At 44.0% G+C, this 16,155-nt stretch overlaps 1 long non-coding RNA gene across 1 annotated transcript; it reads right to left on the reverse strand.

Annotated features, from left to right (window-relative positions):
- Positions 1-11,238: 11,238 nt before the first annotated feature.
- LOC140622463 (uncharacterized) lies at positions 11,239-15,780 on the reverse strand. Its single transcript, XR_012022229.1, has 2 exons — positions 15,595-15,780; positions 11,239-11,531 (listed from the first exon to the last, which is right to left on the reverse strand). It is a non-coding gene; the product is annotated as an uncharacterized lncRNA (long non-coding RNA).
- Between the last annotated feature and the right edge of the window lie 375 nt (positions 15,781-16,155).

The following is a 16,155-nucleotide window of genomic DNA, read 5'->3' on the forward strand; positions in this document are numbered from 1 at the left end:
TTTCTTCTGAATCTCTATTTGTGGTGCGGGCAAGGTAAGGGCGATCCGAGTAGAAACCCAAACACAAAGAACAGGGGTGGGGAAGGGTGTGAATCCACAGTGGGTCCACTGACCTCTGAACACCACTGTGAGATCAGTCTTGCTCTTTGTATCAACCTGTGGTGGCCTATGGTCTCTGCCTGTGGCTTGTCACTTGGAACTAGCCTTGCAGGCAACACACTCTGGTGGCAGGATGACCCCATACTCTCAAACTCTGTGCAAAGGGAAATAAATCTTCTGCAAAAACAAACAAACAAACAAAAAACAAAAACAAAAAATCGCACAATGTATTCTGGTCTGGAAGAAATGCAAACCAACCACAAAAATTCAACTGGGGGCTTAACATTTCTATCTGGCAGGAGCTCTGCTAAAGAAAGACACAGCAATAGATACAAACCGATCATCACACACACACAGTCTCCCATCTCATCTGAAGTCCCTATATGAGCCCCAAGGCCTTATGTGACCTGACCCCATCATCTCCAGAACTCCTACTACTCACTCTTGAACCCTTTGTTCCAGCCACACTGGCCTCTTTCCTGTTCCCTGGATATGTCAATCAAGTGCAGACCCCAGATCCTTTGCACAGCGGGTCACTCACTCTGCAATACTCTACCCACCACCCACAAGGCTCTTTCCTTCCCTTTATTGAGGCTCATGCTCAAATGTCACTTTCTCCGTAGGCCTTCCACAGACACATTGTCTAAAGTCACAGCCCCATCCCTGTAGCCTCTATCCCTCCTTCCTTGCTCAGAACAAGAAAGATTGGAGGGGAGGGGACATTGGGACCAGAGGTCCCTGGTGGCCTGGATCTGACCCTATTACAATTCCATTACCAACCACGAGGTCCATCTGTTCCTGCTAAGGGTCCTTCCTGGCCCTGTGCATTCTCTGTAACTCCAGCCTCGCTTTTCCTCTGGACTCATCCCCTTCTCCTCGACCCCCCGCACATGAAAGGGAGATTTTTTTCATGTGTTTATAGAATAGACACTACAGAGGAGCAAGGACTGTGTTTTCCCCACACCCTATCCACACACTCAGAAGATTTCCTGCACCTCCAGAGCTTCTTTTGCTCATGAACAGGTGAATGGTATGACCTAGATTCCCCAGGACCCAGAACAATAAGGGGGATGTACGGACACAAAGAAGGGGAGGGCAGCTATACAGGGGACAGGTGTCCAAGTCCCAAGGCAAGAAAGCCAGCCTGGCAGGAGCACCTTGCCCCAAGACTGGCCACATAGGATGGGGCCAGACCACACAGCTCCTTGAAGAGCCTGCAAGAGCTGTGGACACTGAGCCCATGGGAGCAAATAGAAGCCAGGTATAGCTTTAGTCAGAGAAGGTGCTGGGAAGCAGGACACTTTGTGGCAGAGATGACTGCTGTCCTAATGTCTCTTCCTCCCTTTCTCCTGAGGAATGAATCCTAACTCTATTCAGGGTGACAGTGTGCTCAGCTATAAGGCTATGTTTCCCATCGGCCCTTGCAATAATGTGTGGCCATGTGACTAAATTGTGGTCAGTAAAATATAAGTGAACATATGTGGAAGATTTCTGGGAAATCTTCTTAAAGAAGATTGATACTCTCTTTTCTCCCTTCTCCCTATTCCTGTTCCTGCTGCATAGGATGCAGACATGATGGCTGGAGCTCCAGCAGCCTGTTGGACCATGAGTTATACATGGTGATAGCAGCCACATGCTGACAGAAGCCAAGTAGAATGAAACTGGTCCCTGATGACATTCAGGCACTGTCACACTTGCCTGGATTGCAGCCCCCAACTTCTCCAGAGAAAATAAGCCCTTATTGTTTAAGTCACTATTATTTGGGGTTTCCTGTTAAGTGCAGCCAATATTCTCCAGCTAAGGGCCACTGGAAGTTCAATTAGAGCTGAACAAGTGTGTTTATTACTCATCGCAGTGAGAGACAGCTCTCAGCATGGAGAACCATGGGGCATCTCAGTAAGAGGATAGGAGAAAGGACCCATAGGATTGGGCTTTTGTGCCAACAGAAAGTTAATCCTACAAAAATGGGTGTTGAGTGAACAGAGTATAAGAAAAAAACCTAAAATGTAACGGAGTTCTTTCATATTTGGCAAATACAAATTTAGATTTCTAGTTGAACAGAAATTAATAAATTGCTAATACCACTCTGACTTCTGGTTATGTTCAAAGCTCACGTATTGGTTCTAGCAATATCTTTTGTTAATTTTACATTCCTAAAGTCCTTCCTCTGGACATGAATGAATTTTGGAATTTGCTAGATTAAAGTTTATGTGATTCAGTTAGCACCAGCTGGGATCAGAATATGGAAGTGTTTACTCTTCATTTTTCAGAATAATGAAAGTATTCACATAGGTTCTGAAGTACACTAAGTCAAAATTGGATGATATTTGAATTAATTTGGAGATCACATTAAGAAATCTATTTTGAGCTCATCGTTTATAGGTGAAACATAGTTGTTCTGTGCCTGAGGCAAAAATCCAAGAATAACAAGGCTCCCATGTAATTGTCACCCAATATAGACGCTGTTGAAAGAAAATAAATCATATTGATCCAAAATGTGAGGGGAAATACAATATTCTACTCTAACCTAGCTATTAAAGGAAACAAAGATGGTCATAAAAGGTAGAAGAAAATTGTTCTGTAAATGGTGTTGAATGTGTGTGTGATTTTTAATACATTTTAGAATATGATGATATAATGTTCTAGAATTTCATAGCATGAACTGGATAATGAAATGCTACTTGGAGGCAGTCATCCATACCAACACCCATTCATTGATTCAACAAATATTTATTGAGTATATAGGATGGAGTTGGTTCTATTCAGAGAGCTGAGGAAAAAACATCTTGAATTCAGGGAGCTTACAACTGATGGAAAAGATAGAATAAGGATAAATAAATATTCACCCCCAAAAAAGTGTTCAGACACTGGTAGAAGCAGTATGATGGGAATGCAGTGTATGAGCACCCCATCCAGGCTGGGAGGTAAGGATGCTTTCAGGGCTGGATCTAGGGAGGCAAATGGGGTGCTTCCAGGACTAGTCTCTCCATGCAGCAGGAAGGGTATGTGTAAAACACAGAGGGAGCGATGCAGACGTCGTTTCGTGAACAGGATCCAGTGCGGAGAAAGAATATGGAGGCCACACAAAGATGGATCCGGATGGGTAGCAGACCAGCAGGGATTTCTCCCACCACACACATGCAAGCCACCATGTTTTGTGACATTTTGTCAAGAAGTGTTATTGTGGCAAGAGCTAAGACATATGCTGCATCCTAGGCAAGTTAGATTTTGCCCCGAAGGAGATGGGGAGCCCAGCTGAGAGCGGTGAGTCAGGGGAGGGACCTGGCAGGTGCACACTGAGGAATCTCTCTTCTGGAATTTGCAGAACAGTGAGCCAGAGTAGAAGACAGAATCGGAGTGGGTAACAGGTGCATGGCCATCTGAGCAAACTGAAGAGCCATGACTTGCAGCAATTGGGCTGAAGAGTTCTGGTGCCATGGAGGGAATGAGGTCAGAATTTAATACAAGGAATGAAGAGAAGTGGGGGCCTGGAGGCTCACATGATCTCATGATTTGGAGACCCTCAGCGAGAAGGAGGGCGGGTCTGGCAACTGAAGACATTCTGTGGAACAGAGCAAGTGTCAGCATCTTTGTTGTTGAGAGACAGTCTGCAGGAAGTGCAGAGAAATGACTTACAGCGGACAGAGGAGGAGACCAGAGATCTGGGTTGGGCCCCGTGGAAGGTGGCAGAGTGAGACAGGGCACCTGGGCAGAGGGGGTGGCGGCAGAGCACAGGACAGACCTGCTCTTCGGGACAGGGAAGAGGAAGAAATATTGTGTGTCAGGCCCCAGGTAATCTGTGAGCGGGAGAGGAAGGACTTTTGGAGCAAGTTAAAGATGCTAGTTGACCTTTCCGTGGGCTGCATAGAAGAGATCCACTTAGAGACCCGAGTGAGGCCAAAATGTTTGGAATTAAAAGCTACCTGAAAAATAGACAAAAGACGGTTGTATATGTTATACTAAAGCCAAGGTTTGTTTCTGATTTCAGCAAGACAATTAGCAAGGCTATTTATTTACTTACCTATTTACTTGGCATTATATGAACAAAAAGCAAAAGGATGACTGGGTTGCCCTAGGGAAAATGAGGATGGCAGTGAGAAAGCCCGGGGTTCACCAGCGACAACGTGTGTGACAGATGATTGACGAGTCAGCTGAAAGGAAACAAGCAAAGCCAGAGACAGGCTGGTGTCACCAGTGATAAATCACATCTTGAGGTCACCTGCCAAGCTCAAAAAATGGGAAGGTATGAAACCAGACATCCAGAATGGGGGCAGGGGTCAAGATTAGAATGAGTCAAAGCATGGAAAGAACAGTGCAAAGGGTTGTATTGGGAAAAGGTACCTTCAAAAGCTGTGGTCTTAGATGTGAGGTCTTGAGCTGCAGCCGTGCCATGTGTGTGCGCCCATGAGATGCGCTGCTGGAGGAAAGAGTCACCTGAGTTGGCAAATTATGAACAGTTAGGTCCTATGAGAGGCAAAAGTTGGAGAGATAATCCAAAGGGGCGTGTAACTTGTGAGAAGTTATGGCAAAGGCTAAGGAAATAGCTGAATATTCACAAAACTCAGAATGAAAAGCGTGGTGATCTTCAAAGTGCATTCTTTCAATCTGGTCACAAGGAAAATATCAGACAACACCAATCTGAAGGACATTCTAGGGACACCTGGGTAGCTCAGTGGTTGAGCATCTGCCTTTGGCTCAAGTTGTGATCCTGGGGTCCTGGGATCGAGTCCTGCATCGGGCTCCCAGGAGGGAGCCTGCTTCTCTCTCTGCCTGTGTCTCTGCTTCTCTCTCTGTGTCTCTCATACGGAATAAATAAAAATCTTACAAAAAAAAATGGAGGACATTCTACAAAATTCCTGACCAGCATTCTCTGAATGTGTAAAGAGCATAAAGACAAGGAAAGACTGAGGATCTGTCACAGATGGAATCCACCAAGGACATAGGCCAGCTGCGTACAGCACGGGTCCTGGGTTCGACCCCGGGGCAGGTAGGACTCCAGCAGAAATACGGGTGAGGTCTGAGGGTCTACAACCTAGCTAACATTTTTATTTCTTAGTTTTTCTTAGTTTTTTTAGTTTTCATGATTGTACTGTGATTGTGCCTGAGAGGATGCTAGGTGAAAGTTACGGGGGAACTCAGTATTCTTTGCAACTTTTTTGTATGTTTAAAATTATTTTAAATTTAAATACTAAATGAGAGATGGATATGAAACGAGCTGTCCATTTGTCCAAGGGAGCTGCAGATAGCCCTGGCCCTTATAGCCTTAAAGCACCTCATCTGGGTCCACGATGAAGCCTTCCACACGAATTCCACTATAACACTGCAACTAGGAGAACTCTGTGTAGCTGCTCCCAGCACCGCAGTTACTGGCAACCTGAATGTCACGTAAATATTCCACTTTACAATCACATTGGAAACTCTGCATTTGCATTGTAGCATGCCAGCCAGGACCACGGTAGCTCCTCCCAACGTCAGCCGAGCTGCCGTGATTTACAACTGCATAAACACCAAACAATCCAATCATGAAATGGGCAAAAGACATGAAGAGAAATCTCACAGAGGAAGACATAGACATGGCCAACAAGCACATGAGAAAATGCTCCGCATCACTGGCCATCAGGGAAATACAAATCCAAACCACAATGAGATACCACCTCACACCAGTGAGAATGGGGAAAATTAACAAGGCAGGAAACCACAAATGTTGGAGAGGATGTGGAGAAAAGGGAACCCTCTTGCACTGTTGGTGGGAATGTGAACTGGTGCAGCCACTCTGGAAAACTGTGTGGAGGTTCCTCAAAGAGTTAAAAATAGAGCTGCCCTACGACCCAGCAATTGCACTGCTGGGGATTTACCCCAAAGATACAGATGCAGTGAAACGGCAGGACACCTGCACCCCGATGTTTCTAGCAGCAATGTCTGCTATAGCCAAAGTCTGGAAGGAGCCTTGGTGTCCATCGAAAGATGAGTGGATAAAGAAGATGTGGTCTATGTATACAATGGAATATTCCTCAGCCATTAGAAATGACAAATACCCACCATTTGCTTCAACGTGGATGGAACTGGAGGGTATTACGCTGAGTGAAGTAAGTCAATCGGAGAAGGACAAAAATTATATGGTTTCACTCCTACGGGGAATATAAGGAATAGTGAAAGGGATTATAGGGGAAAGGGGAGAAAATGAGTGGGAAATATCAGAGAAGGAGACAGAACATGAGAGACTCCTAACTCTGGGAAACGAACAAGTGGTGGTGGAAAGGGAGGGGGGCGGGGTTTGGGGTGACTGTGTGACGGGCACTGAGGGGGACACTTGATGGGATGAGCACTGGGTGTTATACTATATGTTGGCAAATCGAACTCCAGTAAAAAATATACAAATAAATAATAATAAATAAATAAATAACTCCAATTAAAAAATATACAAATAATACATACATACATACATACATACATACCACGTGTGTGGCAGGAAGAATAATGCCCCCCAACCAAACAGGTCCATGTCTCAATGCTCAAAACCTAAGGATATGGCAGGTTATGTGGAAAAGGGGGAACTTAGGTTGTAGATGGAAATAAGGCCTTGCCATCAGCTGACTTTGAGCTGAGATTATCGTGTTATCCAGGCAGAGCCAATGGAATCACAGGGACCAGAAGTAGATGAAGAAGTCAGAATGGGGAAGCAGACAGATGGCCAGGCAAGAAGGACTCAGCCCAAGGTTCCCAGCCTTGGGGATGGACGGAGGAGCCTGGGGACCATGGGAATGTGGGCAGCATCTGGAAGTTTGTCTTGTTAGATGAGGATTGTTCAGGAAGGAACACAACCCTGCCAACACCTGGGTTTCAGCCCAGTGGGACCCCCAGCAGACTTCCAGCCTATAGAACTGTAGGATAAAAATCTTTTGGTTCAAGACACTACCTCTGCAGTCATTGTTAGGACAGCCATGGGGCACTGCACAGAAGACAGCAGTGCCCCCAGAATGGTGTGGCGATGTGGAGCCAAGAAAAACGGAGACCAAAGCTGGCAACGGCACCACAAACCATATGTTAATGTCTGGGAAAATTTCCTCTACCTACAGCAAATATGGGGATGAATTTTAAAGGCTATTCTTAGAGAACACACCACATGTTCGACCCTCCGTAGCAGAACCAGAGCTCCAGAGCACTGACTGCCTCGTTCTGGAATGTAGGCATTGGCACCAGCCAGAAGTGGGTAGCTGCCCCCGGCTTCAGGGCGGCTGAGTGACCGTCCCCAGGAAAGAGGCCTCATGCCAATCCTGACACTCTGTAGGGAGAGCTTCACCCTGCACTCACCACGCAGGTCGGTAACCTCACTGGAGCCTGAAGGCTTTCTGTGAAAGACAGGCTGGTGCCACTCGACTTGAATGTTACATTTAAAATGTAAATGTGTCATTAGTGTTTTGTATTCTATTTCTCTTTTTTTTAGGATTATTTTATTTTATTTTTATTTTATTTAAATTCAGTATGCTGGGGCACCTGGGTGGCTCAGTGGTAGAGCATCTGCCTTTGGCTCAGGTCATGATCCTAGGGCCTTGGGATAGAGTCCTGAATCGGGTTCCCCACAGGGAGCCTGCTTACCGCTCTGCCTGTGTCTCTGCCTCTCTCTGTGTCACCCAAGTAAATAAATAGAATTTATTTTTTAAAATAATAAAAAATTAAATAAATTCAATTTGCTAACATATAGCATAACACCCAGGGCTCATCCTGTCAAGTGCCCCCCTCAGTGCCCATCACCCAGTCACCCCAACCCCCTGCCCATCTCCCCTTCCACTATCCTTTGTTCATTTCCCAGAGTCAGAAGTCTCTCATGGCTTGTCGCCCTCTCTGATTTTTCCCACTCAGTTCCCCTCCTTTCCCTTATAATCCCTTTTACTATTTCTTATATTCCCCGTAGGAGTGAAACCATATAATGATTGTCCTTCTCTGATTGACTTATTTCACTCAGCATAATACCCTCCAGCTCCATCCATGTTGATGTAAATGGTAGGTGTGCATCATTTCTGATGGCTGAGTAATATCCCATTGTATATATAGACCACATCTTCTTTATCCATTTATCTGTTGAAGGACATCGTGGCTCCTTCCATGGTCTGGCTGTTGTGGACATTGCTGCTAATGTTCTGTTTCTAAGGGATTGGTGGTTGGCCAATGGACAACCTCTGTATTTGGCCTCACAAGAGTCATGGATACACCCAGACAACCCAGAAAAACAAGGTCCCATGACTGTCTCTAGGGCACCCGAAACAAAGGAGTTCACACCTTCACACCTGCCTAGTGCTGATGCCACTGTACCTCCTAAGGTCCTGGGGGTGGCCCCCAGCAGGAAGACCTACTTCCTACCCTGCTTGGTTGACATGCCATGGGTTATAGGCTTTTAGAGCTTCACCTCCACTCTTGATACCATCCTGGTCTTACATAGGAGAGAGCGCCCTCCCCACTAGCCAGCGTAAGCAGGAAAAGGATTTGTGAAAGTATATCCAGGGTCCAGATAGACACTCAAGCATGGACTTGGTAGCTGGGAATAATGCCTGAGGCCACACCGAGGGTCAGGCCCTATGGAGATCCTAGTGCTCTCCATAGGTAGCAGACCCCAGGCTGGTGAGCACCGGTGCCTCAGACCCGGGCCCTCCACCACTGTCATCACCTGAACAAGAAAGCTTGGCCACTCCCTTCCAGAAAGTGCACTCCATAAGGTCCCCCACTGCCTCAGATTCGAAGTCACATGGGCACATTGGATCCCAGGTCCAGGTCATATGTCTGCATCCAGGCCCAAGAGCAGCTGGGAATGTGCTTTTCTGGCTTCTACCATGTGGAGGTAGAACCAAAAAATGGCAAATAATTATCGCATTTCCTTCGGAGGTGGGCCTCCTCTTTCAAAGGAGAAGAAAGAGAAGGAGAAGCAGAAGATTGAAGATAATTTAAACATGCTCATAGCAACAACCTATTTAATCAAGCAAAACCCCTACCCAACAGGACAAAAACTCCCTAAACTGCGTTAACAAACACTATCAGCATATGTGCTGCTTGCAAAAGACAGACGAAAAATAAAATAATGCAGTTAGGTTACAAATAAAAGATGAAAGAAGATCAGGAAAACATGTGCAAAAAAGAAATTGGAGCACAATTAATATCAGACCAAGCAGAGTTCGAGACAAAATGAATTCAATGTGACAATGAGGAGCATTTATATCAATTTAAGGGATGATTCATAATAAAAGGAAAAGTGTCATGAAATCCTCAAGAGACAAAAAGCATCTCTTCAAAAATCTGTAAGGAAGAGGAGATCGAAATACAAAGAACATTTGACTAAAAACAACCGAAATGGAGCAAGACACGAAATTCAGTGTGAAACAGGCCACTCACGCTGAAACCAGGACACAGAAAGTGTGAACATCACACGAATTTACTAATGGGCTCTATCCTGTGGACTCACAAGGAGAAGATAATCTGCTAATGTGTATCCAGAGTTACTACCAAAAACATGACCTTAACTAAAGACAGGAAGAAGTTATGTATTAACAACAGCTTCAATAAAATACTTCCTTCCAGAGATTGTAAAACATCCCCACAAATAACTTTTGATTAAAGGGTAAACACAAGTACGCTTTCTAAAAATGTCGGTCCTATTCATTAGGGCTGTAACACCCCAGCCATAGGGTATGGAGTCAAACCTGTATTGAAAAGCAAATCTTTTTCTTTGAATGCTTTCACTCTTATAAAAGGAAACACAAAATCTACACGAACTAAGCATTTACTCAAGAGTTACAAACTTTGGAAGTTGGAAAGTTAGAGTCCCGAGGAAGCTAGAGGAATGCAGTAGTGAAGATCAACTCAGAAATTAATGAACTGAAAGGAAGAAATCGATAGAATAGCTAAATTAATCCCAAAGCTGATTTTTAAAACAGCTAGAAATAACATCTTAAAAATGATTTTAAAATACTTTATACATGGAAAGCTATCAAACTTTAAATGGGGGAAAGAGGATTTTAAAAAAATTTAATTATCAAAAACAACTTAAGAAAAAGTACAAAATGTTTGTCGTCAAAAATTACCTCTGAAAAAGACCATAAATCTGAAAACCATATCTTGGTTTTTAGTATCTTTCTCCTTTAAAAGCAATCAAGGTTCCTTAGCGAAATGATAAATTTGAGGACAGGATGAGCTTGAAGCATCTTATAAGATCAGAAAGTAAGGAAAGGCTCAGGGAAAATTTTAAAAAAAAGACAACTCACAATGTCAAGGGACAGAGGAAACAACAAAAATCACTTCCAATGGCCCAAAACTAGAACAATTTGAGCAACAAAACAAATAAGGTACTATTGGATCATAACCCAAAATAAAAGATCAATATTTGTGAGTCTATATGGGTATAAATAGGTAGTTAAGTAACTAAATTAGAGAGGGAGAAGAGACAAATCTCCCATGCAGAATTCCAAATAAATTACATAGATACTCTGTCCCGGAGGAGATGGAGTATGGCTCTCCACCTGTCAAGTGTGGGTGGCATAGAGTGACTTCCTTCCCAAGACCAAAGAATGGAAGGAAGGGGTAGCTTTACAGTGGAGAAACTGGGCCAACAAGTCCTCAACCAGAAAATCATGATGTCCTGTCCATAGTGTGTATTCTTGATAGGATGTGATGAGAAATGCACTTAACCTCTGTGGTCCTTCTCCCCAAAACCCACGATCCTTGTCAAACCATGAGAAAGCCTTTTGGAAATCCCAATGGGATACATGACCAGTACTCCCCAAAACTATCAAGATCATCAAATCAAGGGAAATCTGAGGAAGCCAAGAGGAATCTCAGGAGACATGATGACCAGATATAACACGGTATCTAGAACGGGATCTGGGACAGAGAAAGCACAGTAAAAACTGAAGAAATTGGAACAAAGAATGGAGCTTTGTTCATAGTAATGAGTAATATAGGTTCATTAATTGTATCTATGTACTATTTCCATATAAGACTTTAACAATAAAGGGAAGGTGAGGTGTGAGGTGTATGGGGACACTCTGTGTTAGCCTTTGGCTTTTTTCGTAAATCTGAAACTGTTCTACAAATATATAAGTCTTCAGGTCATTTTTTTTCATTTCAAGGAAATGATCATCGATGACAATGCCATAGAGCACAGGAAAGCATACAAAGTTTTAATTCACTTTAAGTACATAAAATACTCTGATACCAAATTTAGCAGAATTTCCATACGTATAGACAGAGAAATCCTAAAACATTGTCAAGTTGAATTCAACATTATCAAGAGGACATTACAGGAGTGCCTAGGTGGCTCAGTGGATTAAGCACCTTCCTTCGGCTCTTCATGATCCCAGGGTCCTGGAATCTGCTGCTCCCTCTTCCTCTGCCTCTCACGCCTCCCATGCTCTTGCTCTCTTGCTCTCTCACAAATAAATAAAATCCTTAAAAAAAGAGAGACAAAGAACATTACAATGAAATGTGGAATTTAATATTGAACTACATTACTATAATATCAATCTGTCAGATCAAATAAGCAAACAAATATTTCAATAGACATTGTAAATGGTTTTTGATATAATTCAATATTTATTACCAATTAACATTCTTAACAAAACAAATTTAAAAAATAATAGTTAGCATGATAAAAAAAAATGGCTGTCTTAAATTCATGGGCAAAATGCTATCTGAAACTCCAGTGGCATTCCCAGTTAAGTCAGAAATAAGATCATGATGCCTCATAAGTTCACTAACTAATGTTTCATGTTTCTGCAAATTGAGCCTGAGCTATTATAAGGTGAGCTTTGGGAAGAAAAGGAACCCCAATGGAGAAAAGGCAAAAGCATCATATTTTTAAAAGACATCATTGCCCTTTGAGGGGAAAAAATGAAAGGACCTATTTGGAAAAATGCATCAGAATCGATCAGGGAATTCAGCAAGTTTTTCAGGGTCAATATTGATATAAAATGCTATAACTTTTCTCCATATTGCCCATAACCTGCTAGAAAATATACTAGAAAAAAATCAACAGAAATACAAAATACTTGTCTACAAAGAAAAGATATGATACCAGATAGACTCTATGAAGATGGCCAAGGGCCCATGAGAGACAAAAGAATCCAGCCAACAGCAGAAGTTAGAAACAGAACAGGGGAGGGTCTTATGGGAGAAGCCTGGCCAGGAGGGAATTGTGAACCGTCATATGTCGCAGGAGCATCACAGAGGGCGGTGAGCCAGAAGCCTACTGGATTTGGCTGTTAACCCTCCATGACTACCTGGGCTCACCGTAACCTCTGTGATCATGTGACTGCAGGTGCCTTTGAGAAAAACAGGAAACACAAAACTTTTGGGGATTTCTTCCATCCAGAGTCAGATGTAAGTCTCAGACATTCCAACAGTTTGACCACTTCAACATGACCACTCAACACCCCCAAAGTAAGTAATCAATGCCCTGGGAAATGAAAACACAGCCTGTAAGTCTGATGGATCACTTCAGACCAGGAAAGAATAGGCAGTCTGGAAGGTCTCCTGTAAGAAAAAAAAAAACAAAACAAAACTTTTTCGCCCTTTTTCTGATGTGTTCAATATTCCATTAGTAGCAGTCTCCCTGCTGACAGGCACCTCAGCTAATGACTTTAAGGAATCAATTTCTTTTTCTGAAATCTGACTTGCTCCAAACTCCAGCAGTCAAGACTTCACCAAAATAAAGGACTAGACAATGATCTATTCCAATACAGGTAGTGCTCGTTCAGTTCCAAATTCAAAGAACTGACACACTGGTACCAACCATTAATACACTTATTAAAAGAAAAAGGCATCTAGACCATGAACATGACTTAAGATCAAAGGGTAGTCTTTGCAATCAGTAACTGTGGGAATTATTTCTTATATTTTTGACAGTTTTGAGGTATAACTGATATACAAAGAATCATACGCATTTAATGTGTGCAAATTGATGAACACAGACAGAAACCACCTCCTTTGTTTTAGATTAGAGTCATTTATATGGTAAAAACGGTAGCTAATTTGAAAACATCATAAAGGAATAACGTTGTAAAGACATAAAGATAAGAGATTCACATTCCCTGAATGAATTGCTTAAGTACCAGATCCCTCTTTATCTCACATTATCAACATAAGAATGTGTGTGAAAATAGTTCATAATGGTAAATTACGACACGATCAGGAAATGTAAGCATCGCCAACCTGTCTACCCACTTCACAGCAAAATAATAAAGACAGGAATCTCTAGAAGAAAAGTGTTTTAAACTATTTTTAGAAGCAGAGGAAAGGCATAGATGTAAAGTACTCTGAATACGTAATGTCCAAAAGCATCCGCACAGGTAGCCAAAGTTTCCGTGAATTAAATTGTTTTCCTCACTCACATTTGTAGCATGTTATGATGTAAACTTTTACCAAAATCTAACTTTATTGCAAAAGAAGTCAACCTCTTCCAACGTTGTAGAATGCAATCATTTTCCCCCTAGAGGTAGAAACCAAGGTAATTTGGACAAATTAAAGCAGATGAAAGTTGCACCGGGTGCCTTGCACATACAAAGCATTGATACTCCCTCAGAAAGAGCAAGCAGTCTGGGAGAAGAGTGGGACGCAGCCCGGCAGGCTGGGGGTGGCCCCACAGGCCCAGGGGCTGGTCTCGGCTCCTCACCTACCTCCAGTACAAATACTACTGGGGCCCACAGGGGTTCTGAGTAACTAAAAAAATGATGTGTAGGGGGCTGCTGGGTGCCTCAGATAGTTGAGCTTCTGCCTTCAGCTCAGGTCATGATCTCAGGGTCCTGAGATCAAGTCCCACGTTCAGCTCCCTGGTCAGTGGGGCGTCTGCTTCTCTCTCCCTCTGCCTCTCTTCCTGCTTATGCACTCGCTCGCTCTCTCTCTCTCTCAAATGAAGAAATAAAATCTTTTTTAAAAATGATGTGGAAAGTTCTAGCATCACACTGAGAACTTAATGGGTTTCAACAAAAGTAAAGTAGCTGCTTGACAGGAAAGTTGGAGGTGCCAGGAGAACCTGACAGATCCGAGCTAATGGAGCCTTCCAAGGAGAAAGGAAGTCTTTGGAGCGCCAGGACTAGGCGGCTGCGAACAGAGTGGGAGCAGGCCAACAGCATGGAGACCGTTCCAGGGAACTGGGAAGAGAAACGTGTATGGCAACCTTGGGGTGGGGGAAGGAGAGATAGAACCCCAGAGGACCCCACGATTCTGAACACAGAGAGGGTCTCAGGGCTAGGTCAACAACCACCGTTGGCCACAGTCCTGTGACCCAGGTGGCCTCCGTGTGGGGTCTGCCTCCAGGTCCTCGAGTGCACCACAGTCTGCACAGGGGCCCACACGTGGTCACCAGAGGTCACCAGTCAGCTTTGCTCACCTCTTCGGGGCCTCCTACCACTCTGAGGACCTCTCAGAGGGACATCCGAGGGACAAGAGTCACTTTAGCAGGTGCATCTCGCAGCCCAGGGGTTTTGGGTCCCATGACCTGGGTCAGCCGCAGGTCTGTGAGGAGTTTGCAGGTGGTCCATTTGCTCTAATGCAGCACTTTAAGCATCAATCCAGACTTTCCACAAAATCCTGCTTAATCTCCCACTTGAGGTATACACACTATTTTTATGTTTTTTTTTTTAATGATAAATTTTTGGCCTGGTCAAAGGAAAATACTGCAAATACTCTATAATAAGCATAAAACTGATAGGAGGAAAGAAGCTAAACCTCTCCATGCAAGTCCTTGTCGACATAAACGTCCAGAACACTTACTGTCTGTCACCAACAGGTGACTTGGAAAGGCACAGATGGAGCCTTCTGGTTTTCTGCACTTTTTCCTCAAAACTAATAATCAAAATATTTTTTTTAAATAATATGACATAAATAAGACACAAAATAAACAGATTGGCAGGAACTGGTGATGGGCCAAGTGTCTCCTCAGCCCTGGATAAATGAATGACCCTTCAACTTGATCCAGACCACCAAACTTCAATACCCTTCGATGACCCTCTGTAGAGCCACCACACCTCCTACCCCCATGTCCCACCACAGCTGACCCTCTGGGCCATCCACATCTCCTGGCAGCCTCCCTGGAACATGACAGGTTGTGTCCCAGTCAGTTCAGGGGCCACTCCTCAGCTGCCCAAGAACAGAGTCTCTTCCCACTGCTTTGAGCTGTGGCTACACCAGCAGGATTGGGGCAGCTGTCATGACCCTATGGAAAGAAAGACAGCCACCTTCCACCCTATATCTACATCTACAAGTAGATGACCAGCAAGGCTCCTAAAATAAAACAATAGTAACACACACACCCTGGAGTCTAACTTAGGCCAGCCCTGCTGTGAGCATAGGAATCAGAAACTTAGCAAGTCTGTGTGGCCAGCCGCCCTTGAGTTGTCAACAAGAATAAGGGACAAAAAAAATAAATAAATAAATAAATAAATAATAATAATAATAATAATAATAAGGGACAAATGATGTTCACAGGGGAGGAAACTACCCTGCAGGCCCTACCTGGAGACCATGGTCAGAAATGGGTCAGCTCTGCTCAGGCGACAGTGCTGAGCCAGCCTCACATTCAGCAAAGAGCAGTGGCTCCAAGTGGGGCAGGCCCCTGGCGGACCCCTCTGCCTACAGCCACAGTCAGCAGGGCTGGGCGCAGAGTCAGGGAGGGAGATGGTTCGGCACGCGGCCCCTGAGACCAGGATGCTCCGCCCACACCACCAACCATGTGGAAGCACACGCACCATCTGGTGCCAGCTTTTCCTTTTTCTGCACAACAAAATTAAGCTTCCAAAAACAAGCGCCTGTGCTGGATCCTGTGTAAGCTGGCGGAGCACTGAAGGGATGATTAACTTACCAGCACTTTCCAATTCAAGCAGAGTCAGAGTGCAGGCATGCACACATATCCCACACATGCCCAGACATATATGTGTGTGCACACACACTCACACTCAGGCATGTATACATGTGGAACACGCACATGCTCACACAAATTCTCACCTCCCCACGGGCACACCTATGCTCACACCTTCACATGTACACATACATGCTTACATACGCACACTCGTGTGC

This window comes from Canis lupus, chromosome 31 (genome assembly GCF_048164855.1).
Source record: "Canis lupus baileyi chromosome 31, mCanLup2.hap1, whole genome shotgun sequence".
NCBI classification, from domain to species: Eukaryota; Metazoa; Chordata; class Mammalia; order Carnivora; family Canidae; genus Canis; species Canis lupus.